Genomic DNA, 7,544 nt, shown 5'->3' with positions numbered 1-7,544 from the left:
AAGTTTATTATATTACAAAAAGAGGTTGCAGTGATATTAAGAATGGATGCTGTATATAAACTCTTAGAGGTTATTTTTCCAGTGTGACTTTTGCTTTCCCTATATGTCTTTTCCATAAGAAACACACAAATAATGTTTCAAGAGCAGTCTGAAGCACTCTTTCAACAAATATAACATTATCAGCAGAGAAAAAAAAAATCCACAAGGTATTGCAATTGGAGATGGTCTCTCATTTTGTAGAAATAGCAGGGTGAACCCAAAGCTAAGAGGCCTGCTAGGTAGAGCTATTGACTTTTTGTACCTTTTATTAAAATAACTGTCACTCCCATATTGGTCAGATCATCCATATTCTGAGCATATATAGTAATGCCTCAAAAATGGAACCTTTGAATATATTATGTTGGTATATCAATCTATGAAATGATATATTTAGTTTTCAAATACATCATCTTGTTATCATTTCAAAATAATACAAATTCAAGTAAATACTTTCCAAAGGGTGGCAGATTTATTTTGTTTTAAATTACCTTATTTGGTCTGGACTCCCAGTTTTTCTTCTTCAAAATAAAAGTACAGCACAACAGTATGGTAGAAGAGCAGTGGCTTTCAAATAAGATTCTGTAATTATCAACCAGGTATTATTATGCTCATTATAAGAATAAGGTAAAAGGATTTCACCATCCTTTCCTGAAAAAAAATATGGGAGTGGGGTGGGTGGAAACAAGATGGTCTTTCAATCTTGGAGTATTTCAGATTGTTTTACATTAATTGGTTACATATGTCCCATGGCATAAAGACAGGTTTATGGCTGGCTTCCTCCTCACTGATCCTAATCAGCTATTTTTGCCAAGATCACAAACAAGGTCTTTCTACTAAATCAAATTTATCTTACATGATCTGGTATTTTTCTCACTCTCAATTCCTGACTAATTTAAAAAAAAAAAAAAAGATCTCTTTGAAAAGTTTTTCTGGTATCTCATACTTTTGGTTTACCTCCATTCTTCCCCGCTTCTTCTCAGACAGGTTGCTTTATGGTTGTCAGGATAAACCTCACTGAGAAGATAAAAATTGAGCAAAGCCATAAAGAAGATAAGGATGCTAGCTAAGCAGGTTTGGATAAGGAGAAGATTCCAGAAAGAAGAAACAATTAGAACAAAGTCTCTAAGATAGAAGTAGATTTATATTTTCAAGGAATGGTAAATCTGTATGTTGCAGATGCTGACTCAAAGAGGGGAAGAATTGTAGAGGATGAAGGCAGAGAGTTCCTAGGATTGCCATATTATGTAGAGCTCTCCACTTGCTACATAATGTCTTTGACTTTGAGTGAGATAAGGAGCCACTGAAGATTTTTGACTAGAGGAGTTACTTAACTGACTTACCTTTTTTAAAGGTTCACTCTGAAAAAAATTTTCTGAAAATAAGGGTTCACGTTGACTTTTTTTTAGAGGGGAGGTTTTACAGAGGCAGAGTGAAAGCAAGGATTTCAGGTGGAATTCAGCTGCAACAATGCAGGTGAGAAATGATCTTTTTACTACTAATATAACAGTGGGCAGGGTGGGAAATATTCTAGGGTTCAAGAAACATTTTGAAGGTAGAGCTTATAGGATTTCCTGATGGCCTGTCAGGTATGAGAACTAGAATGGATTTAAGAATGACCTCAATTTTTTTAGTCTGGGCCACTGAGAAATTTCATGAATATCAACTTAGATGAGGAAATGCTGTAAGTGAAACAGATTGAAGTGATAGTAGATAGTTGCGGAAGGGGACAGAGCAGGAATCACTTTCAAATATTTTGAATTAAAAATGTCTCTTAAACATCCACAAGGAGATATTGAGGAAGCAGTTGAATATATGTTTGGGGTTCAAAAGGGCATTTGGATTAGAAATATTAATCGATAATATTAATTGGCAAGTTGGTATCATCTTCACAGCGTGTAGATGATACTTAAATCCATGAGCCCAGATGAAGTAATTAAGAATGTGAATATAAACTGAGAAAGGGCAGAGAACAGAGCAGTGAGCAACACTAATATTAGGAGATGGAAAGAGAAGAAACCAATAAAGGAAATAAGAAAGAGTGAGATCAATGAGATAGGAAAAAATGTAGAGAATATGGGCCCCTGGAAGCCAAATGAAGAAATATTATTGAAACAGAAGAAATAGCTATGTTAGATGCTACTAATTGGCCAAGCAAAATGAAGAGTGAGACTTGATCATTGATTTTAGCACCTTGGAAATCATTAATTACACTGATGAGCATAGTTTTAGTAATGCTATGCCATGAAAGTTGGATTAGATGGCATAAGGTAGAATGGGAGAGGAGGAATTGGAGACAGCATAGATCATTCTTTTCACTAATTTGTTGCAGAGGGGAGCAGTGTAAAGCTGTTTAAAGAAGTAGTATTTAGAATTACAGACATTCCCCAATTTACAATGGCTCAACTTACAATTTTTCAACTTTGCAATGGTGCAAAAGCAATATGCATTCAGTAGAAACCATATTTCAAAGTTTGATCTTTTTGCAAAATATTGATATGCAGTAAGATACTCAACATTGTACTATAAAATAGGTTTTGTGTTGGCTGATTTTGCCCAATTATTGACTAATGTAAGTGTTCCAAACACGTTTAAGATAGGCTAAGCTATGATATTTGGTAGGCTAAGTATATTAAATGCATTTATCAACTTAGAGATATACTCAGTGTAGGACAGGTTTATAGGGTGTAATCTCATTGTAATCCAAGAAAGATCTTTATATTGTTTGCAATATGAGAGAAAGAATATGTATAAAATAATCTTGTCATTAATTTCCAAGCTTCTCCACACCCATTATACTATCCAGGCCTATCTCCTCACCCCTTTATAGACCCTATCAGTTCCTAAACCCTGTTGTTAATACCTCTTTAATATTATGCAAATCAAATAATTTCTTTGAACCCCCAATCCATTATGTTGTTGTTGTTTTTCCAGAATTACTCTAACACTATAAATATAATCACTTACTACACTTTCTAATTTTGCCTTTCAATCTCCAAATCAACCATTTAATCTCCAAATCACCTGTGAGTAAATTATTTTATTGCAATACAAATCTGATTATGGTACTATCTTATTTAAAATACTTGAATGACTGTTTATCATCTACAAGATAGCTACAAGATTTTATCTTTCTCCAAAGAAAAATCTAATTATGTTAGTTCTTGTTTGAAAGCCTACAATGACTATTCATCTTTTTTATAAACTCTAATCTCTTTAATGCAGCATGATAGGCTTTTAAAATTTGTCCCCTTGTTCATCCTCTGCTAAATCTTTTAAGCAACCTGAGAGCAGGGATTTTTCTATTTTATTCAAGTGGTGCCTTGAGAACATCAATGTCTGGTTTAAATTAATTTAAAAATGGGTAACTGGATGTCCAGATGAATGAACTCTGTCTCCTTGCTTTTTACAATGCCTAACACAAAGTGAACACACAACTGTGGCTGATCTTACAAAATGGAAAGGACTCCTTAGAAGTGTGATCTTGGGTCTTATATTCAAATACAGGAAGGGCTAAGGGCACCAATTTTTTCTCTCTCAATTTCCTATCCCCTCTAGTAACTCCCCACACACTGAGGGATTGTCTTTGTGTTTAATGTTTATTGATTGTATGATCTAAATTGGTTAACAGATGATTATTTAAGCAAGACATAGAAATGAGCTGTAGTGTTTTTGCCTCCTATACCCTTGGCTATAAGTATGAATATGTGCTGCTTATGTACTTTTACACATTTAAGACAAGGTCAGGTTTATTGCCTCTAAACCTCCGAAATCATGTCATGAGTTAAGTAATCTGTGCAATAAAAATCAGAACTGAGATTCACCTCAGTTTCATACTCTATTAAATGGTTTATAGTAGCACAAAACTCTATCATCATTATTTTTTTTGTCAACTCTGTTTTACTGGGTGCAAAGTGTTATATGGTACGGTATTGCAAATGAATATCATTATTAAGTAAAGGACAATTATGAAGAAAGAAGCATCTGTTGCCGTCACACTTAAGGCCTAAGAAGTTATAGGTCTGCTGGTGAGGAAGGGGCCTAGGCCTCAAATACCGTGTGTATCTGCCAATAACTGTCTGCTTCTGCAAATGAGTCTGTTGAAGTATGCACACTGCTTTAACTAAACATATAAGGTAAAACTAGTTTAAAAAGAGGCTGTCATGTTTAATAAATACATCCCATCACTTTCCAAACTGTGTGTTTTTGTTTTTGTTTTTTTCTAGTCACACAGAATTCTGAAAACAATGACCGGTATTTCTCTTCTCAAATAATACAATATTTTGTTAAGGAACAATGACAAAAACTGCTCAATAAACTTCAAATTTCAGGTCCCTGAGAATAAAAAGGTGAACTTACCACATTATATTAAGAAACATTGTAAACAGTACTTTATAATAAATATTCTCAGTAGCCAAATGTGAAAATCAATTCCACAAAAGAAATGCAAAAACTTTCTTGTATAACTTGAGACTTAATCACTTGTGGTTTATCTGGCATAGGGGTATAACTTAAACCAGAGCAAATAGCTCCATTTAATTTTCAGAGCAGTGGTGGTTCAGCTGGCTACTAGAGCAGATTCTCAGCAGGCAATTAACTGACAACCCATGGAATTAAAAAGCTTTGTGCTTTCACAGATTTAAAATCTAGTAAAATAAAGAAAGTTATAGAGGTACAAAATAGTTTATTGAATAATACATGTTTATGAAGATGCATGCCTGTTGAGACAAATACATGCAAATAATATATTTTTCTTTAAAGGAAATGAGCCACCTGGAGTTAAAAGATTTTAAAACAGTGACAAAGCAGTTGATACAGCTTCCATCACTTAATATTCTTTGTTTTGGCATTGGAGCTGGCATATTTTCAGACTTTTCATCTTTCAAGAATAAAAAGGAAAAGACTGTGTTCTGAAGATACAATTGGGTAAATGAATGTCAACCAATGAAATAGTATTCTGAAACTTCGGGTTTTGTAAGGATTCAAATTTGTGATGGAAAATATTCACGCATTGAGACCATAACTCTTGATTTAAATCCACCAAATAGGGCAGCCCAGGGGGCTCAGCGGTTTAGCGCCGCCTTTAGCCCAGGGCGTGATCCTGGAGACCCAGGACTGAGTTCCACATCAGGCTTCCCTGCATGGAGCCTGCTTCTCCCTCTGTCTCTGTCTCTGTCTCTGTCTCTGCCTCTCTCTCTCTCTCTCTCTGTCTCTCGTGAATAAATAAATAAAATCTTTTTAAAAAGTCCACCAAATATAGGAATGCATATTATATAGTATGTTTTTGTGGAATTATATTTGTTTCTGAATGTTTTTTTTACTTGGACAAATAGTTGCACATGTGTTAGTGTCTTTTCTTAATTTCACCATCATCACTTAATATAGCACATATTAATAAATATTTTAAAGGGATGTATAAAAGAGAAACTCTTTACTAAAAAAGAGTAGATATTCTGAGAACAAATATCACATCTCCAAAATTATATTCAAATACCCAGTGTTCCCCAGCATCCTCAATTTTTATAGTGGAGATTCATTGGAAGTACTTTTTACTAAAGTGTTAATTCATCATTTTACATTACAGTGAATATCGCTTTGGAAAGTTTTAGTCATAACTGTGATTTTCAGTCCTACTTTAGTTCTTGAGTTTTATCCTAGTTATTTTCTACATGATCATTGCCTTTTCTTTGACCCTTCATACACACTTCACCAATATTTCTCCAGGATCACAGGTACATCAAAATATATTTAGCTTATTTTACAATATTACTGACAAAATGTCCCATTTAAATGAGGAGTGTGCAAGAATGTCGGATATGAAGTTTTCATTGGGGGGTTTCTCATTTTAACATTAAGTTGATGGAGGAATGGCATTCTCAGGGTCTACATAGTTTAACCTCAGTTTATCTCCTGTTCCTAAGATCCTCACTTTTGGAGAACTCGAATGATGAATTCTGCTGCTTCTCTTTCCTTATATTTGCTGCATCTCCATGATGACTTTTGTCCTCTGGATACACTCCTCTGAATTGCTGACTTAATGACATTTATCTCTCCCAAGCAGCTCGATAAATTTCTACCTTGCCATAAAAATGCCTACTCTTTTGAATAACACTGCCAACTTAGGTATGTCTAACCATCAGTTCATATAAATTTACATTTTACATTAATTTGCTAAGTATGTCATATGTTATGTAAAATAATATGTTATATAATATCACATGTATTATATATGGCATTATGGAATTATATTAAACGTTTTGTTCTAATTTTAATAACGTTAAATATTTATGTAGACTTTTATGGTTTACAATGTCTTAGAATGTATGAGGGTATTCTATTTTTATAATATTTTTGAAGAATTGAGGGCACATATTATCACCATCTGAAGAACTGAGTCTCAAACTTGTTCTATGATTTTCCAATTTATCATGTAAGCAGTAGGTTTAAGGTTTTAACTTACTTTTTCTAAAGGTTTATCTCACTTCCTTTCCATGGTGCCACAACATTGTATTTTTGATGGTGGAAAATGGTGAGAGGTGAGATCATGATGTAGACTATTGTTGATTTTTGCTTACCTAATTTGTAATGTCAAAAAATCTGTATTCAAATGAGACATTATTGTTAGGTAAAAAAATGTTGGCTCTTTTCCCCCTAGAAAATATTAGTACTCTTAGATATATTAGGTATGATAGACTAATTGGAAATTACAGTGAAAATGAGAAATCCTCTAAAAGGGCAAATTTGAATTGGTAGAAGAAATAATAATAATAAAAAGCTTGAAAAAAAATTACCAGAACATATGCAATGGAGAAATGAAAGAAAAGAATCTAGGAAAATGAATGGCACCTCAGAGACCTTTAGGACATCATTGAAAGTACCAAAATATGCTTAATGGGAGTACCAGAATGAAAAAAGAAAGAGAAAAGAGGATTAAAAATTATAAGAACTCTTACAAGAAACACTAAAGGAAGTTATTCAAGAAAGTGTCACCAGACAATAATTCTAATTGATATAAAGATTGCCAGAAAGGTAATTACATAGTAACTAAAAAAGATATATTTCTTCTCTGTTGTTGTCTTTATTGATTTTTACAAAAAATACCATAAGAAATATCCATAAAATTGAACTGTTGGCCCTAGAGCACATGGAGACATATCATCTTTGACAATAAGAGCACAAATTAGGGTGGGGGAGTGAGCTATAATGAAGTAAGGAAGTGACTCCACAGGAAAAAATGAAAGGTACCAAAAGGTACCAAAAATAGTAAATAAGGAAGTAGATTAAAGAACAAAACAAAACAAAAAACACTGCAGGGATGCCTGGGTGGCTCATTGGTTGAGCATCTGCCTTTGGCTCGGGGCATGATCCTGGGGTCCTGAGATCAAGTCCCCCGTCAAGCTCCCCACAGGGAACCTGCTTCTCCCTCTGCCTATGTCTCTGCCTCTCTCTGTGTGTCTCTCATGAATAAATAAAATAAAATCTTAAAAAAAAAAACCCACTATAAATAT

Source organism: Canis aureus, chromosome 8 (genome assembly GCF_053574225.1).
Source record: "Canis aureus isolate CA01 chromosome 8, VMU_Caureus_v.1.0, whole genome shotgun sequence".
Lineage (NCBI taxonomy): Eukaryota > Metazoa > Chordata > Mammalia > Carnivora > Canidae > Canis > Canis aureus.
Note: the sequence above shows the minus strand (reverse complement) of the source record.